Here is a 17,058-nt window from a genome sequence, read left to right as displayed (position 1 = left end):
GGGAAGCAGCGTGTGTGTAGACCCAGTTTTCTTGTGAAACCCCTCACACATAGTGATATATATATAATGTACCAGGCACTAAGTAATGCTTGGCTGAGTGGTGTTGGGTGTGTTTTGTTATCTGATTTTCTTTTTGTATGTCTCATATATTTTGTCACAGTCTTTCTTGCTTTTTTCTAATAACCTTAAATTTCTGATTTCGTTTTTAGGGAGAGCAAAGAAGAAAAGTGCCCTTTTTTTCCTTACCTGCCTTCTGTTTTCCCTCTCCTTGGGTAAGATGCATTTGAATATCTTATCAGGTTTGTGCTCTGCTTTTCATGCCTGGGTTAATGTAAATATTCCTTTACCCAGCAGCAGCAAAGCACTGAGCAGCAGCACTTTGTCAATGTGTTGATGCTGTCCATATGGTTTCACATAGGGCACTTAAAATCACCTATGAAATGCCTTGGAAAATTCATAGTTGCTAGAACTTCACTTTCCTTATCACTGCCACAGTAATTCTCATTAAATTGACTTCCTTTTAAACTACCTTCCTGAAAGGCTAAAAGCTGTGAATATTCATCGTGTTTATTTAATTAATAGTGCCCTCTCAATGGAAGGCTTAAATAGCCAGCAGGTGACTTCCCCTCAAAAGGGACACTTTGCCAGCCCAAGCTGTGTGTCCCCACTCGATGCATACTTGAGAGCTCTAACTGGGGATTGATTTTCACAAAACATCTTTTTAAACTTGTGCACAAAGTTTTTAGTCTTTTTTTTTTCTGCGCTCTGAAGCGAGAATACAGATCTTAGCAACTATGAAACAAGAACTGAGCCCAGAATGGAGAGAAGTGGGTGATGATGTACTGGAGCTATACTGGTCTTTAATGCCAGCTGAAGTATTGGCTTTCACCTTCTGCGCACTATCTGATTACCCAAGTATTTGCTGTTGTTTTGCAATTGTTTTCTTGTTTGTTTATTTTCAACTTCCAGGTCTGTTGTTCTGAGATCAGATTGCATTCCTTCAACCTGAGACAGTCAGCTGACCAAGGTTTGTTTGTGCTCCACATTACATCCATAACATCACTGAAATACAACCTAGCACTGGGGAGAGTGCTCTAAGTGCAATATAAGGGTTATGTGACATTCCTTTGGCTGCAGCATGGTGCTGTCATGTGCTGACATCAGCTGCCAGACTGCTACAAGCCACTAATGACAACTTCCTTCCCTCATATCCGATTGTAAAGGCACTAATAGATCCAAACTGGAGATCATATCTTGCTCACCAGATGAAAGGAAATCATTCTCCTCCAGATTGGCAGAGTTAAAACGGGAATGCCATTCCTACTTCACCACAACTAAAGCTCACTTTACGTTTCAACACTGGGGAGAATAGCTGCATTTTTCTTGTTTTTTCTCAGTAACCAAAAAAGGTTCCGTCTGGGAGATCGCACTATCCATCCTTATGAGGTGCACCATATGTTTTAGTCTTTTTTAATTACTGTAGCCTTTACGATCTCAGATAAATGCCATACTTAGTGCTTTACTTTACAATTAATTCTCTCCTGCGGGAAGATTTTAAGTCTCTGTCTCTCATCGTATGTGAAGTGTAAAGGAGAATTGCAAATTTTCATTCTTATGGGCAAACAACGGCTCTGTTTAGAAAATAAACTTTAAACTACTATTACATCAAGATGCTTTTCAGCAAACGCTGTTATTGCCACATAACAGCAAATGCTGGAGATGAAAGACATTCTCTTTACAGTACGGTGTTGCATAAGGCAAGACATTGGTTTATTTGAAGATAAAGGTCTACATAAATAAAGAAGACATCAGTTCAAGTCTCTGCATGTTTCTAAGACAACCTGTATTGAGGTCTAAGCGTGAATTTATGTCTCAAGCAGGATTTTGGTAACCGGTGAAGAACTGAATCTATTTGCAGTTCTCTCCCACTCCTCAAACCCACATGCACTTTGCATGAAGTGCTTTGTGCACAGATCTCTTTCTCTCTCTTTCTCTCTTAAAAAAAAAAAAAAAAAAAAAAAAAAAATATAAAAAAAGTTGTAAATAACAGCTTGCAAGCTTAAATTCAGCCCTGCCGAATCTTGTGCAGAGATGACTAAAGTTCTGCTGGGAAACTTCTAAATGGCAGGCAGCACTTAGGTGCAGAGCTGGTGGCGTCACCTGGGGCCTGCAGGCTGCTGAAATGTCACAGCTCCCTGTCAGACACAGGAGGGACTGTCTGCACCCAGCACACACCTCAGGGTGAAATTCAGTAGCGGTGTGCTGAGGGGTGAGCCATGGCTGTGATGGGTCCTGCAGGCAGCTGCTGGCCTTGGGCCGGCTTCACCAGAACCCCACACAGGGCTTGTGCTGAAAATAGGGGCGGCCTGGGTCCTTCCCTGGTGGAAGAAGCTGGCACAGGCTGGAATCCAAGTGGGCTCCAGGTTTTCTCTCTGCTATTCCTCACGCAAGAGTGAAGCCTGGGCCAGCTGTAACTTTTCTGGAAAAGCCCAGAGGGCCGGCAGGTGACACATGGGTAAGTGGGGCTGTTCCGATGAGCTGCTGCCATAGTATCTTGGTAATACCAGTTTTCAGTTGACAGATTTTATCTTGAATATGCACATATGCATCTATAGAGAGAAAAGACCTTCTGTGACCCTTTATTTTTGCATTCCTTTGAAGGTGCATGCTTACTCTGGAGACCACCAGAATAGGATCTGTGCACAGCTGAGGATCTGCCCACTGCTGCCTGAAAACTTCAGAGCAACGTTCCCCCAGAAACTGCACTGATAAGACAGACCCATCTGCTGCAGGTCAGACCTCACTGTAGAGGTTTTTTTCCCTAATGGCTGTAAAACTAACAGGCTTCATTTTCATTCTCTCTGGCATTGTTAAGGAAAAACGGGGATATCCCTAAATAGTTTACATCTGTGCTCTGAATCTCGAAGAAAACACCCAGCCAATTTTCAGGAGAGAAACTGGAGACAGCTGTGAAGGGGGTGTTGCTGCTGTCTGTCTTAAGGGGTCATCTATTCCCTTCAGTGGTAACAGGAGAACTTTTTCCAAGGCAGTTGTGAGTTGGTCTGTGGTTGTGAACTGACTAGTGCCACATAGTATTATAGTCTTGTTACTTCCCTATGCAGCAGCATCCATAAATTCAGCACAGAAACACGTGCTGTAAAAGGGATATCTGTTGTATGGATTCAGCTTCAGCTGTAGTTTTAACTACAGAGGAGAAAAAGAAAAGGAAAAACCTCAGCAGGATTTTCCAGAGCAGGTAACTGTTGTGCTACTTAACCTTTAACTGAGCTGATTTTGTGTGAACTAGGTGTATTTATGCAGGATGACATCTCCAAGCAGTCCTTGTGGGTCTCATGAGGTAGTTTTGCTAACTTGGCTGGCTGCATGTCTGTGCTGCCCAACAACAGCAAGGATGCTTTGCCTCAGTAGATTATAACTTTTGCACGTTTTATAAATGCATTATGGTAGGAGTCAGTACTCACTGGCTCACATGGCCTTCAGTTTTCCAAGACTGAATCATCAGGCCTCCACACTGATTCAAGGTTTTATTAGCTTTACATGTTATTCAATTTTGGAAGCCTCTAATGTGAGACCTTGGTCCTAGCTGGACAAGAAATATGGTCTACCAGACCTTAGTGACAGTTGCCCACGTCCACATGGCTGTCAAAATGCAATTTTAGTTATTGCTTTGGATCGTTTACACATTAAAGCAAGCAAGAAAATCAGTAATAACAATTGTATGTTAAATAAGGCTGGAGTTGGTTGTCAACACAGTGAGTTTAAGTCAACATAATGCTAATTTCTTGTGCAAAAAGTGCTGAGGCTGTTAATAGAGAATAGCTTTGGGGAAAATTAATGATTGCTTTGGTGATACCTGCTCTTTCCTTGTGGGATCAGAAGACAGCAGTACAACTAGCAGCCTGTGCCACATCTGTTTCCACTTTTGTGTATTGTTGGTGAACAGAGCCAGGTGGTGTGATGCAGCTCTGCCAGCATCAAGGCTGGATCCACTCCTGGACTAGGGTGGACTAGAGCTGGTAACGGTAATGGTTTGCAATAGCTACTGAAAGGTGTTATGGCAAGGAATTGTCTGTCATGCCCTTTCCAAACAATAGACAGCATCAGGTAACAAGTTCTGTGCAGGGTAACATTGTACCAGCTGAGGGAATGGCCATCAGTTTATTTGCATAGCAGGTATTAGGAGCTCAGGGTGACATCAAGGCATAGACCCCAGTATCTTGGGCAGTATGCAAGTGTTTCTATTTGATTCACCCACAGGAGGAAAACTATAGTCTGTGTGAAGTAATTATAAAAGTTTACGTGCTTCTTTATCAGAGGAGACCATGCTGTATCTCTAAAATGCACAGGGCCCTCCTGTGCACATTGGCAGCGAGTCTCTGCTTGGATAGGCTGAGCTGGAAAGCTCTCATCAGAGCGGTGGTCTCTGTCCTGGTCTGGTGGGTCACAGTGGCTGAGGTTACACCAGATTCCTTGTGAAAATCTGGATGCTGATTAGAACAGGCTTCTGAGTGCAAGTTGTGTATGAGGAGTGAGCAATGCCTCATAAATGGAGTAGATGGGACAAAGCAACAACTCCACTTAACAAGTGAAGTGACAGAAAGTGCTGCTGGGGATTTGAGATCCTGATGGAAGGTGAAGAACTGGGGAAGGCTTGAACAGCATTTCCCTCTGTGTTTCTGAGCGCTGAAGATGAGACAGAGGTAGTTTCATTTATGATTCTGCTTGGTTGTGAAGACCCACATGTTTTCAGCAGCTTTCTGAAAACTCAGGGAGTGTGAAAAGTGGGCAACTCCATATGGGAAAGCAGAAACCTGGGAAATGGTAAAATGGTACTTCAGGGACGTGAAACACAGAACATCAGATGGAAATATTGCTTTGTCTCAGGGGTGAGGCTACAGTCTTCCCTGTACTGATAATGAAACATGTGATGGGGGAAGAAAAGAGCTTGTGATTGGGAATATTTAGGACCACAATTAAACATTGAAAAAATAATTTATTCTTAGGAAATAAGGGAATCTTACAGAGGCTGCTGCATGTGAAAAGCCCACAGATAACTAACGTTGTGTACATGGGAGTTAACCACAGGTTTTTCAAGAACAGAAATATGAGTGTATTGTGATCTGTCCGCAGGTCAGTCTGTGCCATGGCAAGCATACATACTCTATTTTTGTAAAGTTTTGTGGTGTGAGCACTGCACACGTGGGCAGAGACACTGCCTCTAACAACAACAGCTCCATCGAGTTGTTAGAGGGTACTGCAGCCTGAGGTGCATATGTGCTCATCATGGAAGCAAATGGAAGAAATATTTATTTGAAGGTGGATATACAAATATGAGTCCTCACACTGATGAGAGCAGAAATACTGTCGTGAAGAGAAAAGCTCCTGGCTGCTGAAGTTGAAAAGGTAAAATTCAGTAGTTGGCAAGTATGTAAACTAAAGGAACGAGTAAAGGAATGACAGAAGATACAATTTACTTTGGGTTGAAAGCTCGGCAAGTCCTCACTTGTGCTGAAAGTGAAGGGAATTTAAAAAAAAAAAAAAAGCCCCACACAAACTTGAGAGAAAGCTTAAAGTTGGTCACGCTGGCTGGCTGCCCGCCTGCCCCTGCAGCCTCTCCAGTTCCATCCCTGACAGGTGGGCTGTACATCCCCCCTCAGCCCCAGCTGCTGCCCATCCCCTTGCTGCAGGGCTGCTGCTCAGGGCACAGAGCTGGGCAGCCCCACTCCTTCAGCAGAGCCCCGTATCCCTACCCTGGGCTTAGATATTAACAGGATCAGGAGACAGTGGTCTGGTGTAGCCCAATGGGGGCACTTTGCTGCCTGTGTTTCCATTGCTGTCAGTCCCTCGGTGATTTTACTGCCTGTCGGTTGCTCAGTCGATGCTCTTTGAAAGATGCTTTTTAATTCCTCCTGACCTCTGAATTATTCTGGACTGTGCCATCTATTGTCACACAGTGCAGCAGTGTGTATGCAGCTTCACTGGGTGTTTCAGCCCTGCTCATGGTTCAGCTGCCAGGCTTCTGCTCATTTACTTTCCTCTTGCAACCTGTAGCCATCTTGTCTTTCACACTGACTGCTCTCCTGCATCCTACCTACTGCTATATCCAGCAAGGCTGGGTGCTGTGTTGACAGATCTCTGCACCCACAGAGTCCCACTGACGTTTGCAGGGCTGGATGTGGGTGCAGAAACCCACATCAAAAGAGCCCACACAGGAGGAGCCCGTGGGCTCTGGGTCCTAGCAGGGAACCTTCAATGTTTGTAATGTTCTGCTGACATTTCAATACAATACATTTCTTAATTTTTTTAGAATCCAAACATGAAGAACTACTTGGAGGATAACTGCACATGATGCAGCATGTTGGCGGTCATTCTTATCTCGGATATCTGCTTTGTTTGGTTTACAACCTGCACGTAATTCAATGCAGCAAATCTGAAGAGGATTTGAACAATGGACATCAATCATCTCATTCACCACCAAAGGAGATAAAGCTTCATCTTTTTTTTTTTTTTCCATGACTTTCAAGGTCAATACTGAAACATTTTTGGAAAAGAAAGCAGGAGCTCATTGTTTCAATTTTATCCTCAATTTCTTCACTGTCAAAATGTTCAGGAGATCCTCTGAGAGGAATGAAGATTGCCAGGAGGAAACAGGAGAGGCCAATGGGGGAAACGGGAAAATGCAAATCTGCCCGCTCTCTGCATGCCTCTATTGTCAGATTTAAGTCTGTCTACTACTGCATAATGAGAAATCAGTCCAAACTGAAGCGTGTCTGATGCACTCAGCCAAAGTTTCTTGGGAGCTTTACTATACATTATGAAAATGAAGGCAATGAGCCCTGGAAGAGAGCATGTCATACCTGCCTCTGTGGTCAGAGGGCAAAGGAAGAGGCTGATCTTGGCAGAGGGTTTGTCTCTGTAGCCAAGTAGTCCAAAAGTTCACAGACCAGCTGATGTTTGTAGATGTTAGGGTGCTCCTTCACAGAGGGGCTCTGCATGCTGGCACAGTAGCCGCAGACATGTTTTCTTCTGAAAATCTGTTAGCAGTACCTGTAGTCATGTCTGCCATGAGAGCCATGGCTTCTTTTGTGGATTAGTTGATGGTGCAGAAGGCTGAGAACAAAGAATAGCTTCCAGTCAAGTTCCAAGACAAAGATTGTTTTCCTGCCATTTTTCCTGAGGAGCCATTTCTTGTTTGCTTTATGTACAACTTTCAGATACTTGCATTAATCTGAATGAATGCCTTCCTGAATGCTGCTTGTGAGTGCTCTTAGTTTATCAGTTCATTAAATTAACAGCGCACCACAGCAGGGCACATTTGCTCCTCGTTCAAAGAATTATGCTTCATTGCTCTGTTTCACATGTGCAGCTTCCTCCAAGAGCACTGAATAAGTGTAAGAGAGTGAAGGGTTTGGCCAAACAACTGCAGAAAAAACAGTTTATGATAAACTGTTAGAGTAAACAATTCTCACACCATGTTCACCCACTACAGTAGGAATCCTCTCGTAAGCCATTTCTTTAGCTCCCCACTGTAAGAGTTCAACCATGCAGGTCATGGCAAGACTTGGCAAGCCTCGGTGATAAAAATCTCCAGAGCAGTATGAGACTCCACTGGGATGTTCAGAGCAGAAGTACATTGGCTTTGTTTGGATGGGGCTGGTCTTAAAATGGCACGGTTTTCTTCTGATTTGAAATGAGTTGGAATACTGATGCACTGATATTTCAAAGCAGCCACATCTGCTTAAAGCTGTTCCTATGTGACCTACGCATTTCTCGTGTTTCCCAACTCTATGTTGCAATAAAAGGCATGCTGCTAAATGGCTGTCTTAGTCCAAGTAGGCATTGTTTTTCTGTTGCTTTATGACATCTTTCTGAACTCTGAAAAAAAAAAAAAAACCAAAAACAAAAAACTGTGGTTGGATGAGAACCTGTGAGAAAATATTTCAGTCTGAGTCTGCCCACACTTGACAGTTTTTCAGCCCTGCTCTGTGGTTGTTCAGAGTAGCACTGCTTTGCAGTGGGAATGCTATAGCCATGTGGAAGAGATAGTTCTGGAGTCGGTGTGGCCAAATAGCTCCTACAATGTACAGAGGCAGGAAAAAAGGGGTAGAGAATGCTGCTGGTAGGGTCCCCACTGGTCTGCAATTAGGAAATCATTGCTTATGGCTTTTTTTGTTTGTGTGTAAGGTCTTGGATTCTGAAATATAACCCCCTATGTCAGAAGAGAGAATTCCTCTGCTTTGGGGTTTTCTTGTGGAAAAGCTCCATTTGCTTGTTATTGGGTCAAGTTCTCTAAGCCCAACAATGCCACATATAGAGGCTTTTGTGTCCACCTTTCCTGACTGTTTCATGGAAGGAAAATGCAACACCAGCTCTCTCCCGTTTGGTGCCCCGTGCAGAGAGAGCTGCAGGATTGCTGAGGATGTGAAAAATGGACAAATGAAAGTCCAAAAGAACATTTTTCCTCCCTGAGTCAGACTTCCAAAGAGCTAGCTCAGCTTTCCAAAGCTAGTCCCTAAGTGGATATGTGCTAATCCCACCCATGGTGAAGGCCACTCTATATCCTGCACGGACTCACACGGCCTGCCTTACCCTTTAGGTCCCTGAACACTGTCTTTTGTCAGTTTTCTTTCATTCGGAGATGATGAATATTTCCTTTTAGCTTCATTTTATTAAGTCCTGGATGTATCAGTTCTTCAGTGTCACTTGAATACAAAGCAGAATATTTGAAAAGATCTGAAGATCTTAGAAAAAATAATTACTCTATTTCTGAGCCACATTTTTACTCAGAAAGATGGAGTGATGGCAATGCCTAAGGATGGACCACAGCATAGGACTCCATGTTCCAGTTAAGGTTTCAGCCTGAGATCCTGAGCACAAATTCTCTGCGTCTTCTCCCACCTGAAGGTGCACCAACTTGTGCTGCGTCCATGTTTGTTTCCTCCACCACTGAGTGGTGTCCCTCACTGCAGTACGTTCACCTGTTCACCTCTGGGTACAGCAAGTGCACTGGGCATGCTGTTGCACAAGTGGTGAGAAAGACATTTAACTTTTGTCTTTCATGGGTCTGGCTAGCTGCCTCCGGCTAGGAGGGTCTCCTGCTGCCTCTGTCTGTGTTGATAGAACGAAAGTGGTGGTAACAGTCAGTGGACGTTTTCAAAGTGAGGAAATTTCATGCTGAAGATCTGATGGAGACAGGGGTATGGTTCAGATCCCCTCTTGGATCTGAGGAAGAATCTTTGTGCCTGAAAGCTTGCTGAATTTTTTCCATAGGTATGAATCAGTCTGATTATACATGTCAGTCCTAGGCTACGTCTTGCTGAAACCATCACAGCCCTAACAGTGAAAACTGCTGGAGCGATTCCAGGAGTCCCCTTAATTCCTGTTCTAGACTATCACAGCCACAGGGTGGACTTTTGTGTGCTTTCCCAAACCAGTGTGACTCGAACCCTGGCACACAGTGCCAGCAGATGTGGGCTTCTCCCACCTCAGCCACAAACCTATGGTGCAAAGTACAGATGAAACATCTGACTGCTGCCTCCCATCTGCTTGTGGCACAGCAGGGTGGCAGCAAGTGGCACACATAGATTATCACCAGAAGATTTAGGGAGGCTGTAAATGCCACCTTCAGAGCAGCAGTGCTCATGGTGTGTTTTTGCTGAGGTGGAGAGAAATGCAAGTCCTCCAGCAAGTTATTCATCTGTTCGTTCTCTGATTCCTTCTTCAGTCAGATGAAATTCAAGACTGTGTAGGATCATTTTTGGAGTGTTGATTGTTTCCTCACAAAGTAAATAGCATTTTTCTCTTTAGCTAAAGTTGCACAACAGTTTTGTGCAGTTGTGCATGCCTTGAGGGTGTCCAGCAGTGACTGGCAGCAACCCCTCTCCCCATACACATTGCTGCATTGCACAATAAGGCAGTCCCACTTTCCCAAGCTTTGGCCGTGTCAGAGACAGGATACCACATTATTCAGAAATGGAAATTCTTACCCTGCTACTTTTCCATAATTGTACACGCATTTTGTCAGTGCAGATCTCAAACTTGCCTGTGAATGGGAGCTGTTGAGGGCCAGAGGCAGCCCAAGTTTCTCCAATTGCTAGGTAAAGTTCTGTTTTTACTGCCAGTGAGAGTGGGCTGGGCTATGTTTGCTAGAATGAGAGGGGAGGGCATGCTGAGGCATTTCCCCTGCTGTGGCAGAGATGGGGGGAAGCAAGTCAGCGCTGCTAGGAGCCAGCAAACCTGTTGCTCTATCTCTCGGTCACCAGGAAAGCCGAAACCAGCAGCCAGGCTGTGGATGCTCAGCTACACCCATCTGCAGATAGCTGTCTCAGTTACCTGTGCTGAGGCCAGGCTGCTGGGACAGAACCCTTTCACTGAAGGTCTTGGTGGAGCACCGAGTGCTGGGTTTCTCTGGCCCTGCCTGTGCAGGACTGGGCAGAGCAGTGGGCTGCCAACCTCTCCAGCGGGCCTCAGGCAGGATGAGCAGTCAGGTCTGGATGTCTGGGATGTTTGGGCAGTCCCTTTTTTCCATAGCTAAATGCTGGAGGAGATGGAAAGCCTGTCTGTGTGTCCCTCTGTTGCCTGTCCCAGGACATCACACAGGAGCTTGAGCTCAGCCCTAGAGCCAGACCAAGAGCTGGTAGTGGCTTGTGTTGCACAAGCATAAGGGCAGGGGGACCGAGCCTGGTGTGCCATGCAGGGTGGGACGGGCTGCCTGTGGCTCAACCAGGGTGCTTCTGGGAGGCCTGCAGGCACAGCCCTGCTGCTTGGTGAGGGAAAGATACCGGGGTTATTCTTATGACCCTCTGAGGGATGTTTTCTCAGTGTGTAGTGCTGCTGACTTGGTTCTTCCCAAAGTCTAGTCTCTGATTTGTACCAGGTTGGGTCTTTACATTTAGTCTCTATCGTCATATAATATGACAACTGGGCCATCCTGATGGAAAAACTTGGCTCAAAATGACCAAAATGCTCCTGTGACAGGTTGCAGCGAAGTAAGTGAGGGATGGCTTAGATCTCAGTCAGCAGCAGTGGGGCAGAAAGGAAGTGAAAAGCCCTCCTTAGCACGATTTTGAAGCCGACTTTGATTGACTGAGCGGGCTTAAAGTGGGCAAACCCGGGTGGCAAAGCACCTCTGCCCCTCGGCAGGCGCAGGGCTCGGTTTTCACTCCCAGCTCATTTTTAATTTCTCTTAATGGAAACCCAGGAAATGGGATGCAGACCTTTTTCCTCACGTGAGCGTTACAAAACAGCCTCCCTCCTTGTTACGGGCTGCCCAGCCCCGCTCCGCGGGCTCCTCGGGCTGCGGCTGGCCGCGCTGCGGAGCGGCTCCGCTCCCGGGCGAGAGGGGCAGCCCCGCCGCAGCTTTCCGGCCCCTCCCTCCGCCTCCCGGGGTCCCCTCGCCCCTTCCCCGGCGGAGCGGAGCGGAGCAGCACGGTAAGTGCGGCGCGTTGCCGTCCAGGGCGCCCGCCGGTGCCGGGCGGAGAGGAGCCGGCTGCAGCCCCTCGGAACAGGGGACGCGATCCAAAAGCCGTTTCCTGGCTACCGGGACAAATATGCAAATATTTCCTTATGCTGTTTCGTTTCTCTCCGTCTCTCTCTTTTTTCTTGTTGTTCTGAAAGTGGCAAATCGTCAAACAACAGTAACAAAAAGTTGCTGTAGATGTTTTGGAGCTGTTGCTTTATGGAAAACAACTCCCTGGGTGGAGGCGAGAGCAGCTTGCGGTTCGGTGGGAGTGTTTGCAAATCAGATGTCACTTGGAGGTAGGGGAAATCTGGCAAAATTACCCTGTGAACGCGGTCTGCAAGCCGTGCAGGCTCGCTCGCCTCATGTGAGCTTAACGAAAACCAACGGGAAGTTTGCAAGGAAGAGTAGAAAATGCATGGGATGACTAAGAGAAGTGCTCGCTGCCGGGTTTTGCTGGTGTTTTTTGATTCCTGAAGCTGGGTGCGAGCACTCACTTGCTGCCTCCTAAGGAGAGCAGAGCGTGGGTCTGTGTCAAGATATGGGGAGCAGCCTTGAAGCACTGGTGGAGCAATTAAGCCTCAGGCGGTATTGTCTTGAAACTCGAGCGAGAGCCAGCCTGCTCTCTGCCCTCATGCTCCCCATGCCTCCCCTCACCTTAGCGCTCTCCTGTTGCACGAAGCCTTGTGCTGGAGCCCGCTGTCCGCTCTGAGCGGGGCCGAGGAAGTAGGGCTGGGTGCGTGGTTTGTGCTGCCTGCAGGAAGGTCCCTTGAGCTCACTGGTGCCATAGCGGGACCGGCTTCTTCCTTTGGTACCAAAGGAAAAGATGTTATTGCAGATGAGTTCTTGGGTTTTTTTTGCGCCCGCAGGTGTTGAGCAGAGAGGTGGTGATGGAGGGCGTGTCTGTGCCTCTGGCTTTGTAAAGGATCATCAGCACCTGAATGCACCTCCTTCTCATGGAAGGCTTTGCTAAAACAAAGGCATCCTTGCCCTGATGCTGGGTGGGAGGCTCTGGGCACAGGTGGTGGATACGGCTTCACTTTTAGCTTGGCTCAACTGTGATTTAACAACAGTAGAAGCTATAGATTGTGGCAATATAATTTGCAGGTGTAAAAATATTTGAGAAAGATGCAACTTTATAGTAGTAAATCACCTTTGTTATTCGGGTGGGTGAAACTAATTTCAATACAAAAGATTTTTCCTGGAGTGGCAGAATGAGGCCTATGGAGGCCAAAGAAGTCTTACCTACTTTTTAAACTGCTTATTTTCCCAAGGGTTATCAATTGGACCTGTGAAATTCAATCACTTTGAAGACGCAGCTACTCTAGCATCAATAGAGATGGTGTTGACATAAAAATACCATCCAAAAATCACACCTTTAATTGGCATTAGTGTGTTGGCAGACCTTTTCCAGTGGTGCTTTACCCTTCAACAGCCATATTATTGTAACTGTATCATGTGCTGTGTCTCATGGGCAAAGGCTCTGGGCAGGATTTGTTGAGTTCAGTGTGACGACTGAAATTGTAGAATCATAGAGTGGTTTGGGTTGGAAGAGAGGTTAAACATCCACCGGTTTGAACTCTACTTCCCTTTCACCTTCTCCAGTGAAGACAAGAAGCCAGTGGCAGAGGAGCTGAGCCCTTCAGTCTTGGTAACATCTCAGTGATTCCACTCTTGTGGAGCTCCTGGACTGGGACCGCTGCACAAAGCTGCTTTGCAGGCTGCACTAAGATAGTGAGTAGGCAAACACTAGTCTCTCAGTGTATTTAAGTAGTAGGAAAAATGTGGTTTTTTTTTTCTTTAAATTCAGGTGTTTCCTTGAATAGAGAGATCCTTCACATTTTTCCTTCCTTCTGACTGTCCACCTGTCCACTCACTTTAACATCTTTTCAGTTGCATTAGGTGGTTATACGTCATGATAGTCTTCTAAATGTATCTGATCTACATAAAACTGGCAGAAGCTGTGTTTATTTGAACTTGTGCACTGAGTGGTAGGTAGCCTTACAAGGGTGATGATGGACAGCAAGTCTCATGGTACCTAACAGCACCAGGAATTACATTCAGTGTCATCTGTACCTTCTGTCCTGGTCACACCTGCAGCATTGGAGAGCAGCAGTAACTTGTGTACGTGAGAGCTGGTTGGGTGTGCATAGCTGGGAACCTGTGGACCCACTGGAAAAGACTCATGACCATTCAGGAGTCTGCACTGGAGTGCTCATGGGAATGGCTTTATTCTGTATGTGGGCAACACAAAGCCCTCCAGGCACCCCAGTCTGGCTTTTGTCTCTAATGGCAGATAGCTCTGGAGCAGTAGTGCAAGGAGATGGCATCTTCCCACCTGCTGTGGCTCTGGTTGGTATTCAACCCTGTTATTGTGGTTTGTTTGTTAGTTTATAAAATATTTTGTTTTACTGGATAGTTCCTCAACAATGAAAAGGGAGGTGCTGGGGCACTTCCATGTGGCCAGAACTGCTCTAGTCCTGGGGATCCCTATTCCTCAGGATCTGCAAAAGCATAAAGTAGCTCCATGCCAAATCCATGCTGTGACCTGCTTTCTCTGTGTTGGAAATACTGCTTTTTGCACTTTACCTCTAAGGGCTTCCATGGTTGTCATTGCTGTAGTGTTTGGTATCTGCTCACAGTTCTCAAAGCCTACGTGGAGGCTCTTGTGTATGGAGAGTAACCTGATTGTCATCCTCATGCCCTTGGATTTTATATCTTTTGTGAATCAAACTGAGCCCTGCCCTTCACAGCTGCTTTCTTTCTTTTATTCTGGGACATGACAAATATTTACAATGTTAGTTTCTTTCAAACTGCTGTTTGGGAATTTTCCCATGCTTTGGAGTTTCTTCACCTGGTCTGTGGGTAAAAGCTGAAATTTAACTGCTTCTGGCAAAACCAGAAGAGTTCCTTATGTTATCCAGAGATTCTTGTGGTTGTTGAGACTTCACTGGGCACAAGCTTTCCTACAGCTGCCTTCTGGCTTTTCAGCATCATATCCTGAGGGAATCAGAGTGTGGCTAGCTGGCCCTAGAGTGTTTTGGGATTGCTTGACTCCCTTCTGAGCCAGCAGCCTTGGAGAATGCTCCAATCTTTTCTGGAGGTGGCCGTAGTCACAGGTGCCTTAAATTACCCAGGAAGAGGGCTGTGCCTGCTGGGATCTCTCCTTCCTCTCCTGTCCCAGGGCTGAACTGTACCTACGCGTTTCTTTTTTAGATGGTATGCAGATCCCTAGTGGCAGAAAGAACCTTGACTCTTAATTATTCTACTTCTTATCTCTTCTTAGAGGTACCAGCAGCCCATATGTTTAGAATAAGGCTCTGATATAGTTTTATGGTTTCATGTATTCACTTTTGTTTAGCTTTTCCCCTCATTCTCTTGCATTAGAAATTTGGATTTCCTGCCAGCTCATTGGCACAATATTAACCTTTCTTTTTGCTGGACGTGACATGCTGCCTTCAATAACAGAGGCTTGGATTTAATGTCCCAGGGGGTCCTTTCCAGTTCTATGTTCACATTGATTAGGAGCTGAAAGAGTTTTATGAGAGGGGCTTTCCAACGGCTGGTTTGTTTTCTCCTGCTTACATTACTGTGGTCTTCCTTTAAGAAATCAAACTCTTGAAAGAAACGTATATCCGACTTAAATATGAAATTGGTCTATGAAATTGCAGCTCATTCGAGGCCCATTTGTGCTCCTTCTTTTGAACATGCTTAGGGCAAGATCAGACCTTTTGACTTACCTTTCAATTCTTCTTACAAACCTACTGTATTATTCATGAAAATTAAGTTGTGCTAATTACATCTCCTGTTCTGCTTTATGCGAGACATATATTCCTGTCTGACTTGCTTGCTAATGAACATTGTGGACTGAATCCAAACCCAGACAGAAGTTAAAGCGCTGTCACAATCCATGCATGCAGCTCACTCTCATGTCGTTGTCCAGATGTGTCCTCCAGGCATCCTCCAGTGGCCAGGAGATGTCACTGACTTTTATTGCTGAGTGCACTGCATCCTGTGGCTTTCCTCAGTGTGGTCTCGTTTTTATGAATGAAGGCAGGCAATGAGTGTCGAGTTGTCCAGACTGGTGCCAGGAGCCTGGTGTTGTGAGGACTGGGTGGAGGCACTGTTGGAGGCAGTCTCTGGTCCCACCATGGGATGCCTGTATACGGCTGCACTGCTGCTGTGGGGTGGGCTGGGCTCAGGGGACACTGGGGAGAGAAAGCCATGGAGAAGTGTAACTTCAGCAAAGTGAAGGTTTAAAAATTGTACCTTCTATTTCAGAGACTTCTTCCCTGCTGATTTTGGTAGGATTTTATTTTCTTGGATTCTTAGAATAAAGCTTCCTTCAGTTCAGTTCTGGTTTTTACTCTTGATGCTATTTGGTGAACAAACCCTGGAGACAAGGAGCTCACTTTTTCCTGTATCAGCAAAACTTTTTAGTAACTGCTAACCCCTACACCTGTACATGTCTGGTGAAAGAAGGATCTTAGCCTGATTTTGTCTAGACTGGTGATGGAAGGAGAAAAAGCAATTCGTGGGGCATGGATACTTTTTGGAAACAGAAAATATGACTAGCAAAAGTTATATCCCCAAAAGAGCTGGCGGGAGGGATCTTCTGGGTGTTCTTAATCTACCTTGCTGCAAAGTCAGCCAGGTTAGCTCAAACCACCTTTGTTTTGACTTAAATTAGCTGAGTCTGCAGTAGTGCTGTGAATGTTCGCTCTGTCCCTCCTGCCAGACGTGTGGTGGGGGACTACCAGCCAGCTGCTGGTCCTCAGCCAACTCCTGCTGCAGCCAGGTCCAGGAGAGGCCGTCTGTGTCCTGTGGGCTTCGCTTAAATCAGAGCTGAGCCATTTGCCCAGCATCAGTTTAATTAGCTTAAAGAATGTGCCCTATACACTCACATTCATGCTGTCCTTCACCTTCAGCTCAGCATATATCCCCTAGTCCTAGTTCTGGTCTCATTAACAGTCCTTTCTGGGAAATTTCACAGATCACCAGAGCTCTGTAGCAGTCAGCAGGGGTGGGATCACTGCTTAAGAGGGTCTGCATGGTGCAGATGGAATAGTTTGGTGTTTGATTTGCTGATTTACCCCTGAAAGGAGAGGCCTGCTTAGTTACCTGATGATCTGTGAATCATTTAAGATGATACTGGATATGCATGCATAGAGTAATTTAAAGGATGCCTATAAGATTTGAATTGCTGTTTAAATTAAAGGCATTTTGGTGTGTATGTTTCTGTGACAATCCCATTCTAAGCATTTTATAGAAGCAACTTCTAGGACTTCTGCTCTTCCTTATGGCTCACTGGACTTTGGATACCAGGTTACTAATATAATGATGGGAGCTAGTAAAGAAGTTTTGCTAATATGTCACGAATACTTGAGATACAAAGGAGACAGAATACATTTAGAACCTGAGATCTTTTCCCAGATGAATGCTGCCTTAAATATATCACTGAAAAGGGGGGAAAAAAAAAAGCCCCAACCCTGACAATGACAACAACAAAAAACCCAAATGTTTCTGCCAATGATGATGATTTTTTCTAAGAATTAAAAACAACTGTTTAGAAATGATTA

General features: G+C 45.6%; 1 protein-coding gene across 4 annotated transcripts in view; it reads left to right on the top strand.

Annotated features, from left to right (window-relative positions):
- The first annotated feature begins 257 nt into the window (after nucleotides 1-257).
- The window catches only part of FBLN2 (fibulin 2), a 107,933-nt gene continuing 91,132 nt past the window's right edge, over nucleotides 258-17,058 (top strand). The window contains exons 1-3 of one of the 4 annotated variants that reach the window (XM_042823389.1): nucleotides 258-272; nucleotides 970-1,027; nucleotides 2,662-2,792. The gene's annotated coding sequence lies outside the window, so the exon portion shown is untranslated. Of the gene's footprint in view, nucleotides 273-969; nucleotides 1,028-2,661; nucleotides 2,793-11,394; nucleotides 11,452-11,668; nucleotides 11,779-13,192; nucleotides 13,214-17,058 lie in introns of those variants that run through there. The other 3 variants (XM_042823390.1, XM_042823391.1, XM_042823392.1) reach the window with 3 other exon arrangements.

Source organism: Centrocercus urophasianus, unplaced genomic scaffold, assembly GCF_019232065.1.
Source record: "Centrocercus urophasianus isolate 14NV4802_14NV808 unplaced genomic scaffold, USGS_Curo_1.0 seq_22, whole genome shotgun sequence".
In the NCBI taxonomy this organism is placed as follows: Eukaryota; Metazoa; Chordata; class Aves; order Galliformes; family Phasianidae; genus Centrocercus; species Centrocercus urophasianus.
This window is presented reverse-complemented; position numbering and strand designations above follow the sequence as displayed.